This window comes from Protopterus annectens, chromosome 17.part0 (assembly GCF_019279795.1).
Source record: "Protopterus annectens isolate FY-2018-M chromosome 17.part0, PAN1.0, whole genome shotgun sequence".
In the NCBI taxonomy this organism is placed as follows: Eukaryota; Metazoa; Chordata; order Ceratodontiformes; family Protopteridae; genus Protopterus; species Protopterus annectens.
The window spans coordinates 173793094-173814132 of NC_056751.1; positions in this window are offsets into that span (position 1 = coordinate 173793094).

Sequence of the window (21039 nt, forward strand, 5' to 3'; positions counted from 1 at the left end):
GAGGCCATCAGCTGATCATAAGCATAACCAACAAAAGCCTTTCTAACCTATACAAACCAGCTCGATCCCTGTAGTGGAGAGAGAGAGAGTGAGAGCGAGAGTGCGAGAAATAAAAAAAGGAAAAACAAAAATAATACTAAATCATAAAAATAATACTAAAAAACAAAAATAATACTAAAAAAACAAACAAACAGGGAAGACATCAACTGGAACACAGAAGAGTGCATTATAAGAAAACAAGTATGTGAAACATGTCAGCATGTAATTGAATGTAGTACTTGATCTGTAATAATAGGATAGATAATTTTGAAAGATTTATATGTGCCATCAAGACTTGCTGTAATGATGTCCTGCTGAACAACTGCTATGGGCATAGCATCTCTGTGGGCAGTGGGTCATACCTGTCGACAGTGCAGATCTGCACAGAATGTCAAGATTTAAGTCATCATAGTGTTTGTTCTGTTCCTCAAAACATCTATATTAGTCTGGCAAATACCTGAAGATGGAAGTAATGAAGTCATGACAGACACATGAGTTTCATACCCCACCACCTTCAGAACAGTCATGGTAATGTGAAATGTATCATGCACAAACTTCATAGGCTTATAATAGGCATATCTACGATCTATCCCTATATATCCCACCTAATGTTAGGCTTTGTCCACATGTGGTACTCTATTTTGTAGCGAGGCAGAACAGTTCAGCTGTGGAGGAAGGAGGTTCAGAGTGTGGATTTGATGTCCGAATGCAGTCCATATACAGATATATATATATATATATATATATATATAGAGAGAGAGAGAGAGAGAGAGAGAGACATGTATGTCTACATATATATATATATATATATATATATATATATATATATATATATATATATATATATACACACACCACACGCACGCACACACACACATATATATATATATATATATATATATATATATATATACACACATTTTCCCTACTATTGAATAACTGTGCTGCATGATATGTTTGAGAAAACATCACACATATCTATAGCTCAGATGGCTTAGTGGTAAATTGCTGTGGTGATGGTGTGCAGGGCCCTGGGTTTGAGGCTTGCAAGGACTGCTTATTTTGTTGCCTCACAGAACAAGGACTGTTGGGTACAGAGTGATTAAGGCACTTTTCAGCAGTTGTAAGGGGGTGCAAAATGGGCAGTTATGTATGTTGCAAAATTCTTTTTAGGAACATATTGCCCTTCTTTTTAGGTGAGAGTGGGATGTTGAGGAAGGATAGTAGGTATATTTGGGGAGGTAGGTTGGGTCAGAAGACAGACAAGACAGACAACACAGCATACAGGGGTGGTATATGACACATGTGGGGGGTAAACACCTTGGATGTGAAGGGGTGTTTGGAAATGAGAAGCCCATAAGCCCCCAAATGGAAACAATGGGACTGAGGTCCCCACCCATGGGCAGTCATCACTGCACCTTCACAGCCCTGAAGGTGGCTGTGCTGGGGGCTCAGCAGGAGGGGCAGGCTGATCCTCTAATTGCACCATGTGGCCCTCAAGCTGGCATAGCAGATCTTCTAATTTTCTGCAGAGCTCACTATGCACCAGAACTCAGACCTGACTTTGGGTGACAGGATCCTGTCCGTGCCAGCTCCCAGGGGGGGATGAACCCCAATCCCCTGAGGCAGTTCCATCTGAAGCTGGTTCAGGACCAGCAGATGAGGATGCCCTGGGGTGGGTCCCAGATGTACTGTGGCCCGGTGACACAGCCAGATGAGGTGGAAGAGGTGGGTCTGCTGGGAACGGCCTTCCCAAACATGCTATGTTGTTGCGGTTTTAGAACATATGTGGGTTAGTAATAGTCAACACAATCCAGGATTAGTTATAACAGAATGCTTAGATATTCCCATTAACCCAAAAACACCAGATTTGGAACAGTTGCATAGCAAATAGAACACATGCATATATGAAACCACAGTGGGCATTTCAATGGCATGCAGGTTACATTGATAGCAACAGGCCACCAATAATAGTGTTTCAACATGGAAAATGAATAGAAACACATTTCAATATTTGTTGAACAATAGGATATATGGCCTTAACAGCAGGTTTGGTATAAACATACCCATTGATTTGTGTGTTTCGATTATTGTTGCAGATACGGTGGAGGTGAGAGAGAGAGGTCAATTAACAACTTTCATATCCTTGCAGTACAAGGTCTTCTGACCTTTTTTCCTGTTTATGTCTTCCAAGTACAATGTCCTGGGAATGGCTCCCTGCATATACACCCCTGGAAAATTATGTCATTATAAGCTTCTGATAAAACAAACCAAACTGGAGCCAGAGTATAGTTGAGCGCTTTTCATCCTATTTATTACAGAACTTCCTCAGAACTAACAATCACATACAGCCATTGCCTTTTATAAAATTAATTAATTTTGACATCATTACAGTCTTTTAAAGTAAAACTAACCATACAATTAGCAAATATATACACACTTTAACTATCAACTAAATACATAAATAATATATAATTCTCAAACTCATTAATTTAAACATATACTTTTAAATAAACATGTTACAATCATATATATTTAAATTAAATTATCCACATAATTTAAATGACTTTTTATAGAAATCTTATCATTTATGCCTGGATTAATATCCCCCCTCAAAAAAACCTGCCATTGCAGCTCTCTGCTTTCTAAAAAATAATTAAAATAACATTCAAATAGGTTCATAGGTTCGTACTAGGCTATCTGCCCTAGGGCATTTATAAGCCTAGCCAGAGTGTATGTGGCTTACACCACCCCTTAGGATGAGAATACTACACCCTTTTAGGGTTTAGTTTACTATGCCTCTGTCTAGTAGTGACAAAGAGATGACCTCCGGGGTAAACCTACGATCTCCCATCCACTCATTGAGATTTCTCTTGAATAGAGTCAGTGAGGGGCTCTGCCTAACATGGACTGGGATTCTGTTCCAGAGTGTAGGGAGCCTCTGGGTTATGAATTTGTCCCTCCAGCACGTTCTATTTATTTCTGTGTTGAGGTTTAAGTCACTTCTTCTAGTGGCTCTGATGGATTTGGATTTTCTGAGGTGGAGCATGTCCATTAATTCAGGATTGGACATGGCCTTGTATGCCAGGCACAGATCACCTCTGAGTAGGCGGTATGCAACTGAATAGAGCTGGAGTTTTTTCAGTCGGGCAGCATATGACATATGTTTAAGACCCTTTATCCTCTTGGTGAGGAACTTTTGGGGTCTTTCCAACTGCTGCAGGTGTCGAGTGAGATACATCCCAAATGGGGCATTGTACTCAATCATTGGCCTGATAAGAGAAGAGTACAGGGCACAATGACCTCTCTTGATCTAGATGTGAAACCCTTCATGATAAGGTGGGCAATATAGAAGGTCTTCCTAACCACTTTGGCAATGTGAGTGTCAAATGAGAGGTTACTGTCAACCTGGGTCCCTAGGTCCCTGATTACCTCTTCGTTTAATGGATTACCGCCTATGTGGTAATTTGTCGGTACCTTGTTTTTCCCAAAGGGTATGACTATACATTTTTTGGCGTTTAGCTTAAGGCCATGGCTCTGGCACCAATTATCTGTTTCTATGAGGCCTCTCTGAAGGATGTTTGTGTCCGCTGGAGTATCAATTATGGCACCCAGTTTGCAGTCATCTGCAAACTTTGTCAGCCACAATCCTCCTATGTTTGCCTGTACCTCAGAAAAATAAATGCCGAACAAGAGGGGTCCCAGGACTGAGCCCTGTGGGACACCGCTTGTGACTGGCTTAGAGTCTGACATAGCTCCAGCAACTCTGACCCTGTGGGTTCTGTCCTTGAGCCAGTTTGCAACCCATCTTGTGACATATGGGTTTACATTTAAGCTGGTGAGTTTGTCTATGATGCCCGAGTGGGGTATTGTGTCAAAGGCTTTTGCAAGGTCAAGGTAGGCTGTGTGAACTGCCTTACCCTCATCAATGGCCTTAGTGACTGTTTCAAAAAGTCGACCAAGTTCAGAAGGCAGGATCTGCCCTTGACAAAGCCAAATTGGGTAGGATCCAATGTCTGTAGGTCCCCAATGTCTTTGTTTATGAGTTCCATAATGATCCTCTCCATAGCTTTGCAGACCAGGCTCGTCAGGCTTATAGGGCGGTAATTTCCAGGGTCCGTAGAAGCACTGCCTTTGTGAAGTGGGACCACTGTTGCCGTACGCCACTCTTTGGGTACGTATCCTGTGGTAAGGCTAAGATTAAACAGCAGCCTTATGTGTGGGTTTAGTTCCTCTTGGAGTTCATGTAGCACACAGCCCGGGACACCATCCGGTCCCATTGATGCTGTGTTTTTAGCTTTAGAGAGGGCGGCTCTCACCTCGGCATCTGAGATGTTAGGGAGGCTGCACTCTGCTGGGATACTTATTTCTCCTTTTGGGGGAGAGGGGGAGGAGAAATTTGCACTGAACCTGTCTGCCAGAATGTTGGCAATGTCAGTGGGTTCAGTGTATTTTGTGTCATTTTGGACTAACTCTGAGCATATCTGGGAGTTTCCACCCAGGTTTCTAACATAGCTAAAGAAGGCCTTGTGATTGTCTTTTGTGTCATTTGCGATTTTTCTCTCAAAGTTGGCCTTGGATGATTTTATGAGTGATCGTAGTTTTTTGCTAGTACTGATCAGAGATGCCTTTCCTTTTAGGGATTTTGCTCTGTCATGTAGTAGCTTCCTCCTTCTGTTGTAAAGTTTGTTTATGGCTGGGGTCCACCAGACCGGTCGCCTGCCTTTGGGGGAATGGGTCTTGGTTTTATTTGGGATTGCATGATCCATGCATTCTTGAAGGTGCCCATAGAAGGCATTTGCAAGGGATTCAGCAGTGTAGGTTGTGGTTTCCACTGGCCCAAAGGCGTTGAAAGATACCACTTCAGTCTTAAGAAATGTGAAGTTTGCTTTTGAGAAGTTCTTCACTGTGGTCTTTTGTGCAGGGGGTGGGGGCGGGATGTGGATTTCCAGTGAGATTAATTTATGGTCTGATCTTACCAAAGAGGGATGTACTTCCAGTGTGGAGCATTTTGTCCCCATGTTTGTGATGATCAGGTCTAGTATATTGTCTCCTCTTGTGGGAATGGTGACTAGTTGTTCCATTGCATTTGAGTTTATGAATTCTAAGAACCTTTGGGCTAGAGTGTTGGGGCTTGAGTAATGTTATACACAGACGCTGGAGGATAAACACTTTATATCAAATAACAAAAACACGGCAAAGCTTTCAGGTATAAACCCTTCTTCAGTGCATTCATTACAACAGTTAAAAACATAATGATTATATAGTGTGGGTCAACATCACATGACCTGCAGCCCAATGGTCACATGACGCATAATTAATAAAATATAACATATTTCATCTCAATTTAGTTTGTTGTAAAAACTTAAGAACAGGTTTCAGTGTTACAACATCATTTATTCCTGGTGGTTTGTCCGCCTGTAACCTAGTTATCCACTCATACTCCTTCAACTCCAATTTATTATTTATATCACCTCCCCTTGGTGTTGCTTCAACTATATGTATAACTCGAAATAAAAATCTATGTTCAGCTCCATATTCCTCTATATGCTTATATAAAGAGTTAGTTTTTATTTCTCTGTTGATTTCTGACTTGTGTTCAATTATTATATTTTTTAATTTTCTTATGGTTTTACCTATATAGAATGATGAACACTCAGAGCAAGTAGCCATGTATACCACTGAAGTGGTATTACAAGTGGCTTTAACATTAAAGTTATACACTTTTTTTGTGATGGGATGTTTAAATGAATAACTATTTTGATCTTGAATATCAGAACAACATGTACAGTTATAGCATTTATATGTTCCTAGCTTTATGCTACTAGATGCACTTAGTGTATAAAAATCCTTATAGCACAATCGCTGCTTCAGTGTTCTCATATTTCTAAAAGAAAAATAAGGTTTAACGTCTAGTACTTTCCTTACATCCATACATGCCATCAATATGAGCCAATTCTTTTGTATGACTTGTATTAAATATGTGTTGGAATTAAAGGAAGTGACAAATCTAACCTTCATATCATGCTGTCTCACTTCACCCATTGTAATACCTTCAGTGTATATAGGTTTAAGAGTAGTAGTCCTTTGGGCTATAGTTTTATTCTTATATTCCAGGATTAACCTGCTATCATAGCCACTAGAAAGCAGTTCTTGTTTTGTAGATTCAAGCTGAGTATTAAACATAACTTCATCTGTATTTAGTCTGCTTACTCTACCCAACTGTGATCTTACTATACTCTTAAATACATGAGGAGCATGCATACTGCCAGAATTTAGGTATCGTCCTGAGTGTACTTCTTTCTGATATATACTGGTTTCAAAGGAATCATTAGTTTTGTGTAACATTAAATCTAGAAACACTATTTTATCTCTAGAAAACTCCATCTTAAAAGTTAAAAAATTCGTACTTACATTGAAATATGCTAAAAAAGAGTACAACTGAGATTCAGACCACTTCCAAAGTAAAAAACAATCATCTACAAATCTCTGGTAAAATGCTATATGTCCAGCAAAACTATTGTCCTTATTTAGTATGAATCTTTGTTCCCAAACGTACAGTACTAGATTCGCATAGGTATTCGCTGTAGAAGTACCCATAGCCACACCTGATGTTTGCAGATACAGTTGTTGATTGAATAAAAATATGTTGTTGGTTAAAACTAAATCTAGTAGTGTACAGATAGTTTCTACCTTGCGTGATGTATAAGGGGTTTGTTCAGTTAGAAATTCTCTTATACAATTAATACCAAAGTCATTAGGTATTACTGTAAATAATGATGTAACGTCCAGCGTTACTAATAAAACATTATCATATATTATCCCTTCCATTTTTGAAGACCCTTGCCATTGCTTTAACTTCAATAAAAAATCTATAGTGTCCTTCAATACTGTACTACAATTTTTCATAAAGGGATACAATTGTTGTTGCAGATAAATAGACATGGGTTCCGTGATCCAACCTCCACCTGAAACTATAGGTCTCATTGGTGGATCACTGATGGACTTGTGTATTTTTGGAACCCCATATAAACTAGGTATAAGGGGACATGGTACCGTAAAAAAATTAAACAGATCTATATCTATATCTTCCTGCACTTGTAATTCATAGATAGCCATATTAATTCCACTAATACATCTTTTAACTTCACTCTTATTAATAATTTTAAAGGCTTTACTATCACTTAATAAAGTTTCCATAGAATGTATATACTTGCCCTTGTCCATTATGACAGTAACATTACCCTTATCAGCTGATTTAATTATAATGTCATTATAACAAACCAGTGTCTTCAGAGCTAAATGCTCTTCCATGGTCAAGTTGAAATTTCTAGATCTTACTGCACATTTATGCTTGTTATTATTAGCATATATTACCCTGATCTCTTGTTCACACAAATCGTGGAACGCTGTTAACACAGGTACGTTACTTGGTACAAATGTGCTTCGTCGCTTACATGTTAGTTCAGCATTACTTTTACAGCCAAATAGCATTTTTAATGTTACTGTTCTAACGAACAGTTTAAGGTCTGTTAAAACATTAACAACATCATCAGATGCCGTTGGAATAAAGTTTAAGCCCTTATATAACAACGAATAGTGTGCTTCACTCAACGTGAAGCTAGATAGATTCAAAGAACCTTGATTTATCGTCGGACATGTTTGCTGAGTCCTAAAGGGCTGTTACTTTTCCTTTTGGTTGGTGTAGGGGTACTGATAGATGTTGTTTTAGTTTGTAAAAAGCTACGTTCCGGTACCACTTCTGCTTGGACTAACTGGAATCGTTTAAGTGTCGTTTGCTGTAATTTTCCACGTTGTTGTAGTCCCTTTTCCTTGCCTTCCTGAGGATATTTCTCACGTTTAGATGTATCTGCGTCAGCTCCCAGCACGTTGGTAGGTGTCATCGGTGTCGAGGAATCTGATTGGTCGGTCAGTTCAACCACAACAGCCGCTTCACTTTGCATCGGGACTGTTGAAATTTGTTCAAAAGTATCCAGGGAGTCTAAGGCTCTGCTTTTCTTATGTTTATAATTAACTGCCACGTTATTAGTGGCCTTTTCTGTAACCTTGGGCCAAGAGAAGATGTGACCAGATGCAAAGTCATTGATGTCTCGCAAAAGTTTTTTCTTTTTCGATTCCTCTAATTTTTTGTCAAGGGAGTTTATTCTATTAAACAGCTGTTCGTAATTATTGGTGTTACTGGCAAAGGCTTGTGAATCACGTAGCTCTTTGTCTAGATCACAGATTTCTTTTTTTAGATCTGTTTCTATCTGCATAAAGAAATCATTTATTAGGCCCATGTAATCCAGGCTCAGTTGCAGGTTTAGTTGTTGCCAGCGTTTCAGGAGATTGGGATAGGTATTCCCATATGAAGGCATCTTGAGTATTCTAAGGCCTCTGAGCACTATTCCCCTATCAAGATAAACACAAAAACTGAAACGCTGCATTGCAGTCATTTGAATGAGGTAAGTTTCTTATCAAGAAGCTGTAGTTTTCTTGTAAACTCAACAGAATATGCAGTGCTGTTGGATGTATTACCTCCCTGATTAGGATGGTCCATAGAGGCAAAGTTCAACAGCGGATTTGTCTCCGATGTAATTAGAGTTTCCATTGAAAAATTCAAAGTTGCTGGTTCCATACTGCCAATGAAGGACTGGCTGCACAAGACCTCAGGAATATCCCCAGTAATAAGTCAGGAACAATTACTTGAGTAAAAGGCAACAGTCAAAATATACACAGACGCTGGAGGATAAACACTTTATATCAAATAACAAAAACACGGCAAAGCTTTCAGGTATAAACCCTTCTTCAGTGCATTCATTACAACAGTTAAAAACATAATGATTATATAGTGTGGGTCAACATCACATGACCTGCAGCCCAATGGTCACATGACGCATAATTAATAAAATATAACATATTTCATCTCAATTTAGTTTGTTGTAAAAACTTAAGAACAGGTTTCAATGTTACAACATCATTTATTCCTGGTGGTTTGTCCGCCTGTAACCTAGTTATCCACTCATACTCCTTCAACTCCAATTTATTATTTATATCACCTCCCCTTGGTGTTGCTTCAACTATATGTATAACTCGAAATAAAAATCTATGTTCAGCTCCATATTCCTCTATATGCTTATATAAAGAGTTAGTTTTTATTTCTCTGTTGATTTCTGACTTGTGTTCAATTATTCTATTTTTTAATTTTCTTATGGTTTTACCTATATAGAATGATGAACACTCAGAGCAAGTAGCCATGTATACCACTGAAGTGGTATTACAAGTGGCTTTAACATTAAAGTTATACACTTTTTTTGTGATGGGATGTTTAAATGAATAACTATTTTGATCTTGAATATCAGAACAACATGTACAGTTATAGCATTTATATGTTCCTAGCTTTATGCTACTAGATGCACTTAGTGTATAAAAATCCTTATAGCACAATCGCTGCTTCAGTGTTCTCATATTTCTAAAAGAAAAATAAGGTTTAACGTCTAGTACTTTCCTTACATCCATACATGCCATCAATATGAGCCAATTCTTTTGTATGACTTGTTGTATTAAATATGTGTTGGAATTAAAGGAAGTGACAAATCTAACCTTCATATCATGCTGTCTCACTTCACCCATTGTAATACCTTCAGTGTATATAGGTTTAAGAGTAGTAGTCCTTTGGGCTATAGTTTTATTCTTATATTCCAGGATTAACCTGCTATCATAGCCACTAGAAAGCAGTTCTTGTGTTGTAGATTCAAGCTGAGTATTAAACATAACTTCATCTGTACCATAAGAAAATTAAAAAATAGAATAATTGAACACAAGTCAGAAATCAACAGAGAAATAAAAACTAACTCTTTATATAAGCATATAGAGGAATATGGAGCTGAACATAGATTTTTATTTCGAGTTATACATATTTATTTATTTTATTTATTATTTATTTTACATTTGTTTACCGGGCTGGTCTGTCTATATTTTTATTTTTTTTCAGCAGAGGGGAGAGGAGAAAGACTCACATAGAGACAAAACACAGTTACATTAAAAAAAAAAAAAAATAAGTAGCAGGTTAAACAAGATTAATACAGCATTACAGAATTGTACATATATACCCTATAGAGAAAACAATTAAATATAGTTGAAGCAACACCAAGGGGAGGTGATATAAATAATAAATTGGAGTTGAAGGAGTATGAGTGGATAACTAGGTTACAGGCGGACAAACCACCAGGAATAAATGATGTTGTAACATTGAAACCTGTTCTTAAGTTTTTACAACAAACTAAATTGAGATGAAATATGTTATATTTTATTAATTATGCGTCATGTGACCATTGGGCTGCAGGTCATGTGATGTTGACCCACACTATATAATCATTATGTTTTTAACTGTTGTAATGAATGCACTGAAGAAGGGTTTATACCTGAAAGCTTTGCCGTGTTTTTGTTATTTGATATAAAGTGTTTATCCTCCAGCGTCTGTGTATATTTTGACTGTTGCCTTTTACTCAAGTAATTGTTCCTGACCTATTACTGGGGATATTCCTGAGGTCTTGTGCAGCCAGTCCTTCGTTGGCAGTATGGAACCAGCAACTTTGAATTTTTCAATGGAAACTCTAATTACATCGGAGACAAATCCGTTGTTGAACTTTGCCTCTATGGACCATCCTAATCAGGGAGGTAATACATCCACCAGCACTGCATATTCTGTTGAGTTTACAAGAAAACTACAGCTTCTTGATAAGAAACTTACCTCATTCAAATGACTGCAATGCAGCGTTTCAGTTTTTGTGTTTATCTTGATAGGGGAATAGTGCCCAGAGGCCTTAGAATACTCAAGATGTATCCCAATCTCCTGAAACGCTGGCAACAACTAAACCTGCAACTGAGCCTGGATTACATGGGCCTAATGAATGATTTCTTTATGCAGATAGAAACAGATCTAAAAAAAGAAATCTGTGATCTAGACAAAGAGCTCCGTGATTCACAAGCCTTTGCCAGTAACACCAATAATTACGAACAGCTGTTTAATAGAATAAACTCCCTTGACAAAAAATTAGAGGAATCGAAAAAGAAAAAACTTTTGCATGACATCAATGACTTTGCATCTGGTCACATCTTCTCTTGGCCCAAGGTTACAGAAAAGGCCACTAATAACGTGGCAGTTAATTATAAACATAAGAAAAGCAGAGCCTTAGACTCCCTGGATACTTTTGAACAAATTTCAACAGTCCCGATGCAAAGTGAAGTGGCTGTTGTGGTTGAACTGACCGACCAATCAGAATCCTCGACACCGATGACACCTACCAACATGCTGGGAGCTGACGCAGATACATCTAAACGTGAGAAATATCCTCCAGAAGGCAAGGAAAAGGGACTTCAACAACGTGGAAAATTACAGCAAACGACACTTAAACGATTCCAGTTAGTTCAAGCAGAAGTGGTACCGGAACGTAGCTTTTACAAACTAAAACAACATCTATCAGTACCCCTACACCAACCAAAAGGAAAAGTAACAGCCCTTTAGGACTCAGCAAACATGTCCGACGATAAATCAAGGTACTTTGAATCTATCTAGCTTCACGTTGAGTGAAGCACACTATTCGTTGTTATATAAGGGCTTAAACTTTATTCCAACGGCATCTGATGATGTTGTTAATGTTTTAACAGACCTTAAACTGTTCGTTAGAACAGTAACATTAAAAATGCTATTTGGCTGTAAAAGTAATGCTGAACTAACATGTAAGCGACGAAGCACATTTGTACCAAGTAACGTACCTGTGTTAACAGCGTTCCACGATTTGTGTGAACAAGAGATCAGGGTAATATATGCTAATAATAACAAGCATAAATGTGCAGTAAGATCTAGAAATTTCAACTTGACCATGGAAGAGCATTTAGCTCTGAAGACACTGGTTTGTTATAATGACATTATAATTAAATCAGCTGATAAGGGTAATGTTACTGTCATAATGGACAAGGGCAAGTATATACATTCTATGGAAACTTTATTAAGTGATAGTAAAGCCTTTAAAATTATTAATAAGAGTGAAGTTAAAAGATGTATTAGTGGAATTAATATGGCTATCTATGAATTACAAGTGCAGGAAGATATAGATATAGATCTGTTTAATTTTTTTACGGTACCATGTCCCCTTATACCTAGTTTATATGGGGTTCCAAAAATACACAAGTCCATCAGTGATCCACCAATGAGACCTATAGTCTCAGGTGGAGGTTGGATCACGGAACCCATATCTATTTATCTGCAACAACAATTGTATCCCTTTATGAAAAATTGTAGTACAGTATTGAAGGACACTATAGATTTTTTATTGAAGTTAAAGCAATGGCAAGGGTCTTCAAAAATGGAAGGGATAATATATGATAATGTTTTATTAGTAACGCTGGACGTTACATCATTATTTACAGTAATACCTAATGACTTTGGTATTAATTGTATAAGAGAATTTCTAACTGAACAAACCCCTTATACATCACGCAAGGTAGAAACTATCTGTACACTACTAGATTTAGTTTTAACCAACAACATATTTTTATTCAATCAACAACTGTATCTGCAAACATCAGGTGTGGCTATGGGTACTTCTACAGCGAATACCTATGCGAATCTAGTACTGTACGTTTGGGAACAAAGATTCATACTAAATAAGGACAATAGTTTTGCTGGACATATAGCATTTTACCAGAGATTTGTAGATGATTGTTTTTTACTTTGGAAGGGGTCTGAATCTCAGTTGTACTCTTTTTTAGCATATTTGAATGAAAGTACGAATTTTTTAACTTTTAAGATGGAGTTTTCTAGAGATAAAATAGTGTTTCTAGATTTAATGTTACACAAAACTAATGATTCCTTTGAAACCAGTATATATCAGAAAGAAGTACACTCAGGACGATACCTAAATTCTGGCAGTATGCATGCTCCTCATGTATTTAAGAGTATAGTAAGATCACAGTTGGGTAGAGTAAGCAGACTAAATACAGATGAAGTTATGTTTAATACTCAGCTTGAATCTACAACACAAGAACTGCTTTCTAGTGGCTATGATAGCAGGTTAATCCTGGAATATAAGAATAAAACTATAGCCCAAAGGACTACTACTCTTAAACCTATATACACTGAAGGTATTACAATGGGTGAAGTGAGACAGCATGATATGAAGGTTAGATTTGTCACTTCCTTTAATTCCAACACATATTTAATACAACAAGTCATACAAAAGAATTGGCTCATATTGATGGCATGTATGGATGTAAGGAAAGTACTAGACGTTAAACCTTATTTTTCTTTTAGAAATATGAGAACACTGAAGCAGCGATTGTGCTATAAGGATTTTTATACACTAAGTGCATCTAGTAGCATAAAGCTAGGAACATATAAATGCTATAACTGTACATGTTGTTCTGATATTCAAGATCAAAATAGTTATTCATTTAAACATCCCATCACAAAAAAAGTGTATAACTTTAATGTTAAAGCCACTTGTAATACCACTTCAGTGGTATACATGGCTACTTGCTCTGAGTGTTCATCATTCTATATAGGTAAAACCATAAGAAAATTAAAAAATAGAATAATTGAACACAAGTCAGAAATCAACAGAGAAATAAAAACTAACTCTTTATATAAGCATATAGAGGAATATGGAGCTGAACATAGATTTTTATTTCGAGTTATACATATAGTTGAAGCAACACCAAGGGGAGGTGATATAAATAATAAATTGGAGTTGAAGGAGTATGAGTGGATAACTAGGTTACAGGCGGACAAACCACCAGGAATAAATGATGTTGTAACACTGAAACCTGTTCTTAAGTTTTTACAACAAACTAAATTGAGATGAAATATGTTATATTTTATTAATTATGCGTCATGTGACCATTGGGCTGCAGGTCATGTGATGTTGACCCACACTATATAATCATTATGTTTTTAACTGTTGTAATGAATGCACTGAAGAAGGGTTTATACCTGAAAGCTTTGCCGTGTTTTTGTTATTTGATATAAAGTGTTTATCCTCCAGCGTCTGTGTATATTTTGACTGTTGCCTTTTGCTTGAGTAATGTTCCCAGTCTATGTTTGGGTAGTTGAAGTCTCCCAAAATGATGGTATTTGGAGAGACATTCATACTCTCCAGTGTCTTCAGGAAGGCTGTGTGAGGTTCCTGAGTTTGAGAGGGTGGTCTGTAGCATGCTACAAACTGTAAGGCAGTTTTGCCTATGGTTAGTTGCACCTGAATAGTCTCCGATGCTTCGTGCGTTGCCACTAACCTGGAGGTGTGGGTATCTTTGATGAAAATGGATACTCCCCCTCCTTTTGTGGTTCTGTCCAAGTTTTGGGGCCGGAAAGCATGATATGAGGTAAAACCTGATAGTGCTGGGATGCTCTCAGGAGCCTTGAACCAGGTTTCAGTCACTGCACAGACATCAATGTTCTCCATACTGAGAAGGGCTTCGAGGGCGTGCATCTTGAGGTTTAGACTTCTGGCATTGAGCAGCATTACCCTTAGTTTTTTTCCACTTGTGTTTTCTAGGGAGGTAGGTTTGTCATTTGAGCCTTGCCTAAAAAAGGCACTATGGGGGTGGCAAGAGCCTTGGCCAATATCCGGAAGCCCAGGGGTGACAGGTGCAAATCATCCCTTGCGAAGCAGCGTGGCTTGTCAAGCATGTCATCCCAAGCAGACAGACACTGGATCCCCTTAGAATGACACCAGTAATTAAGCCAATTGTTAAAACTGATCATTTTGTCTTTGTACTGTGGCATCATTCTTGGTGAGGGTAAGATGCTGCTCAGGGTCAGGGTCATACTGGCCTGGGCTACATAATCAGAGAGCTCCTCTATGTCTCTTTTCATGTAGTCCAGGGAGGTATGTCTCAGGTCGTTTACACCTGCATGTACAATGACTGAGTCATATTTGTACTTGCTGTGGAGTGACCTGAGTGCTTGTGTTATGTGGCGGATTCTAGCTCCCGACAGGCAGCTTACTGTGACCCTCTCCTTGTTCAGTCTGGTGAGCGGGACGTCAGTGTGCCTGACTATGGAGTCACCTATTACAAGTGTGTCTGGCATGTTGTTTGGCCTTAAGGTCTGTGACTGTTTACCACACTGACTTTGTGAACTATGTGTTGCATTTGCTATGTCTTGAGGTGGTGGTTGCTTGGGTGTCTGCTTTGGAGGCCTCTGTTGTTTTGGTAGATTTTTAATCAACGCCTCCGAGTATGTTTTTGTGTGTTTATGTGTTTGGTTTGCAGTTGTGATAGTTCTATGTGAGACTGGGTTTGTGGTGTGCGTGGTTACCTTCTCCTCCTGACTGGTCTTGCCAGTACTGAATTGAGAGAGCTCAGCCTCCAGTTTGGCTATATAGTTGCATCTCGCATATATTTGTATTTGTTGGGAGGAGGAGAGGGTTGTCTGTGTACATGAGGCAATTGTAACATTGCCTCAAGATTCCCAGATTCACCAGCTGAACAGGAGAGGACGCTAGCAACTGACCCTTCGACATGCTAGAAATAGTGAAAAAGATTGCTGTGTAACTGAGTCAGAAAGGACCTATAGGGAAATGGGTACTCAAGGGGATTTAGGTGAATGAAGTACTTTTCGTTTGTTTAAGAGTGCTTTACCTGTATACAAAATGCTTTAGGAGCAAGTGCTGAGCTTTTCAAATAGAGTATGGGCTGTTTAGATTGCAAGTAGAACAGTTCTAAGGGAAAAATTGAAGAGCAGACTTGGCGGAGCCAGAAAAAGTTTAACCTTGTTTAACCTATGCGCACGACCACGCAAAGCCGTGCAAAGGCTGATTTTAAGCAGTGAACTATAAAAGAGCTAGGAATGGTCCCAAACAACCAATTACTAACAGATTCTTGTGCTGAGGTCACTTCCCCCAAGGATAGGTAGGCTGCTCAAGGCTCCCCACTCCCACTGGTGAGCAAAGAAACTTCCTTTTATCCAAGTAAGGTAATGGACAACACAGGAACTACACCACAGCCCAGAATACAGCAATGCCTGTATACTGGTCTAAACTAGTCGAAAAAGGCTGACTTTTTCTACTACAAAAAAAGTGAATTTCTTAAAATGTATGCACTTCACTGAGTGCTTGGCTAAGGCATTACTTAGATACTTCTTTTTAATGGCTAAAACATGTTCCCTAACTCTGTGGTTCAGTTTTCTGACAGTTTTACCTATATAGAAATTCTCACAGCTGGAGCACACAGCAAGATACACAAGCCCTTCACTTTGACAGTTGAATCTCGCCTTTGCCGTTAACGTATAATTTAAATGTTTAAAGTGACAACTGTGTACTCCCATCATGAACCTACATTGTGTACAATTAGTACATGGAAATGTACCAAAGCAAGAAAAATTAACATTTTTCTTACTAGTTTTAGGTCCACTCTCCAACAATTCTTTCAGATTTTTAGATTTTTACTTCTAAATCTTGGCTGGGACCCCACTATTTTACTAAGTTTGTCATTACCCAAAATAATTTTCCAATTTTCACTAACAATTTCCTTGATCCTAGGCCCATCTGTACTCATAGGTACAGGAAAGGCATATCTTAACAATTTACCACTGGCTTTGTTATGTTGATGTGTAACATTAGTGTGAAAATCAACTTTTAAAATAGGTGGAAACCTGGTCTCTCTATTAATTGTAATATAGCTAATAACTTCTTCCAAATCCTTACAAGTGTATCCTCCATCAATGATTAATTGTCTGAGAAAACTAACTTCACTAATAAAGTTGTCTTCCTCACTAATCATCCTACTGAGTCTAATAACTTGTCCCTTAAAGGCATTAAGCTTCATGTATTTTGGGTGAAAACTTGAAATGTAAATAATTATTAGTAAATGTATTTTTACGATAAATATTACTGATAAATACTTTCCTGTTAATATCAATACTGATTTTAACATCAAGAAAATTAACATCCATACCAACACTGCCTATAGCAAAATTTGAGCCAAGTTACAGTCTCATTAAGTTCGCTAAAAAATTCAGCCAACTGTTCACTATTTCCTGCCCAGATGAAAAACAAATCAATATATCGTTTGTAACAGTGAACATACTTAAATAATTCTAACTTAGTGAGGAATTCTAGTTCCCACCAACACATGACCAGGTTAGCGAACACTGGTGCAACTTGTGCACCCATCGCTACACCACTGGTCTGTTGGTAAACTCCTTCTCCAAACATAAAAAAATTGTTCATTAACACTAACTCCATAAGCTGACATATCACAAAAATATACTGTTTGAGACAGTTCCTATGTTTATTAAGGTAAAGCCTCATAAATTCTAAACCTTCAGTTTGTTCTATTGCAGTGTATAATGAACAAATGTCAAAATTACACAACATAGCCTCATCTCCTTGAAGGGCGGCCACGGTGGTGCAGTAGTTAGCATTGCCACTTCACAGCAAGAGGATCTCTTGTTTGATTCTCAGCTGGGGTGCCTTCTGTGCGGAGTCTGCATGTCCTCCCTGTGGTCGCATGGGTTCCCTCCGGGTGCTCCGGTTTCCTCCCACATCCCAAAGACATGCAGTAGGTGGATTGGACACTCTAAATTGGCCCTAGGTATGCATGTGTGTGTGCCTCCTATGGAAGGTTGGTCGCTGGGCTGGCAACTTGACACCATAAAATTCCACTGCCAATCATGAGTGGACAGGTGATCTGCTGTGGTGACCCCTAACCAGAAAAAGCCGGAAGAAGAAGTCTCATATCCTTGAAATTCATATAACCCTAATTTATCCAAAAACATCCAAGAGTCCTTCAAGAACGATTTGCTATTCTGCACTATAGGGATAAGTATTCCATCTAAATAAATAGAAATTTTTGATGTTTTACTATGTGGAGTTGACACTATGGGTCCAAATGGGGGGATGTTCAGCATTCAGATGTACTTTAGGAATACCAAATATGGTCCCTAATTGTGGCTGTTCTACAGTGAGAAATTCAAAAAGATTGATGTAATAAATCCAAAAGTATTAAATCAACGTCTTGAAATTTCCTTCTAACTGCATTTCTGGAAACTATTTTATATTTATCTGTATCAGCCAACTTGTTATTAATAGTTTCATTATAATTAACAACATTCATAATGACTAGACCCTGCCCTCTGTCCACTTTCATATATCTGACATCTTTATAAGAAATTAGCTGTTTTAAAGCAACAGATTGTTTTATTGTCAAGTTACTGTCACAATTACATTTGTGAAACCCACCGTTGTTACGTCTTTCAGCTTTTCCCAGTTAGGGGTCGCCACAGTGGAACTCCGGTCCACTAATGATTGGCAGTAGATTTTACGTGCTGGCTTGCCGGGCCTAATGCAGAACCTTCAACAAAGGAACGCCCATTCACACATGTCACCACATAGAAGACGCTCTAACTGAGAATCGAACGGGCAACGTCTAACTGTTAGGCGACACCGTCATTATATAAATTATAAATGTAATTTTCACAAATTGTAGAAAAAGTATTCAACGTATTAACCAACGGAAGATTAACACTATTTTTCTTTTTCCATTGACTACTATTATTAGTAGTTATGTCATGATAGAGATATTTCAAATTTAATTTTCGGATATATAACTTAAAATCTAAAGCAGTATCTGTAATTCTAGCCCTATGTGCTGGTAAAAATGAAAAACCTTTCTTTAGAACATCAGTTTCATCTCTAGTAAATGTTATATCACTTAAGTTGAAAACTTTGCACAAAATGGTTAACGTCCCTTGGCCTTTCCTTTTTTCTTCCCCTCTACTGTGAATGCTTCCTGATTGGGAGGGGGGTTGCTGTTTCCTCTTACTTGAGTAGAAAAAGGGGAAACTTCCTCACTACTAACACTAGATACACTTGTCAAAATCTCCCTACTATTACCATGCTGGTCACTGCTGCTGGTTGAAGGTTTATTTCCTTCAGAAAAGGAATCCAACCTATACAAAGAATTTGTCTTGTAAAATGAATTCTTCCTATTCCCAAAATTATTGTTATTGCAAATTTTCTTTTTATTAACTAAATATGCGTGCTTCTGCTGGTAAGCATTAATGTCTCTCAATAACTTCCTCTTTTTCTTGTTCACTATATTTTCTACATGCTTATTAACTTTATCTTCTAGTTTGCTAAACAGGTAAAAATGCATATGTATCAATGGATGTTCTCTAAGAGCGCCATCCAATTTCTTAATATCAGTTTTCAAAACATTCATTTGTTCATTATTCCATTGCACAAGTAATTTAAGCACAGTTAAACCAGTGTTGTTATATAAATCCATCAATTTAGTAAAAACACAGTTATTAAACTTTGCCCCATTAGGAAATGCATACACCCATAACCCTAAGGGAACTATCCCCAAGTCTATACATTTAGAAAGATATTGATTTTCACACATTAGAGTCTTAAATTTCAATACCTTCTTCTCCAACAGGAGAAACTGATTTTTAAAATCTGGTGTGTCCTTGTTAAACATGTTAGCATCTCTAGAAAAACTACTGCTGTTGTTCAGATCAATGAAAGGGTCTCTATCCCTTCTTTCCAAAAAATCCATTAATGGCACATCATTTCTGTATATTTCTTCATTAACTAATGTACCCTCATCATTAGAAGAATTATCAGAGCCATTTCTGTTGTAGTGTTGTGCTCAAAACTCACCTTTGCCGTTCATTCTCTTTAATAAATCCTGCGCCTTCAAAGTAACTTCCTGCAACATTGTAGTCAATATATTCACATCTTCAGGTATAGGATAGATGCTGACATCACCAATACTCATAGCTTGGGTAGTCATATTACTGGATATAATTCTTTAGTGAAAATCAGATCAAGTAAAAAAGGAAGTATTGAGTGTCCTAATAACCTCCGACACCAATAAGCCAAGTGCACACTTATAAATCAATGCTCAAAAGCAGATACTATTGCTTCACCTGTATTGAGAGGCAATAAAGTGAAATGCTGTCTATCCTTTACCATTTCACACTAAATACCAGCTCTAAAAAGAGCTTTTGTAAGGAGACAGACTCATAGACACTAAATAATCAACAGTCCAAAAGAAACTGTCTTGACCCTTTTGGTGTTTAGAGCTCAGCTTATAAAGTCAGTCCTTGCACTTTAAGTGATTCCTTATTAGTAAAAATTAGCTGATAAGACTTGCCAAATATCTCTGTATGTTATTAACACTCATGAACATGTTTAAAGTCAGTAAACAATCACTTAAAAGCTGCTCTTCTTGCTTCCGCTTTGTGATAAACGTACTCAGGTGAAATGTTGTCAATCCTTTACCATGCACCTTGAATACCAGCTCTAAAAAGAGCTTTTGTAAGGAGACAGACCTTACAGACACCAAACAAAACTGCAATGCTTAAAAACTGAACTGTCACACTGTTTTGTATAGCACTAGCCGAATGTAAAAAGCCAGTAGCTTCAGTGAACTGCTGTCAATCCTCTACCTAAAAATTCAAAAAACTTCATCATACTACATCACAGAACCCTATTTGGCTGCAGGGCCCATGATCTGCAGGAGAGGACCACCCTGTGGAATGAGCTCGTCTACAGCGTAAATGATGTCGACCTGCATAACTGCAGTTATGAGCAGGTGCGGCATCGGTGCACCGACCTGATCTGCTATGCCTGTCAACATACTGCTGCAGTTAGAAGGGACCAGCTAGCCACAGGTCAGGGTCATGCCTTCCAGCCCCCACTGACACATGCTGAGGAGTTTCTCGCCAGCCTTGGGCCACCTGCCAGTCAAGCCAGGAACCTGAAGATAGCATTGTGGAGGTGGGTGCCACCCACACATTGGATGAGGAGCATGGAGTTAAGGCCCCAGTGCACAATAGCAGACCACTGTTGCTTATCCATCTTCATCTATAAAGTATCTGCATGCATATGTCAGATAACATAGTCTGTTGCTGCAGTGTAGTAATGAACAGATGTGCATAATCTCTAGTATTGTGGATTTGTACTGTTCATGTCCTGAAATGCTGCTCTC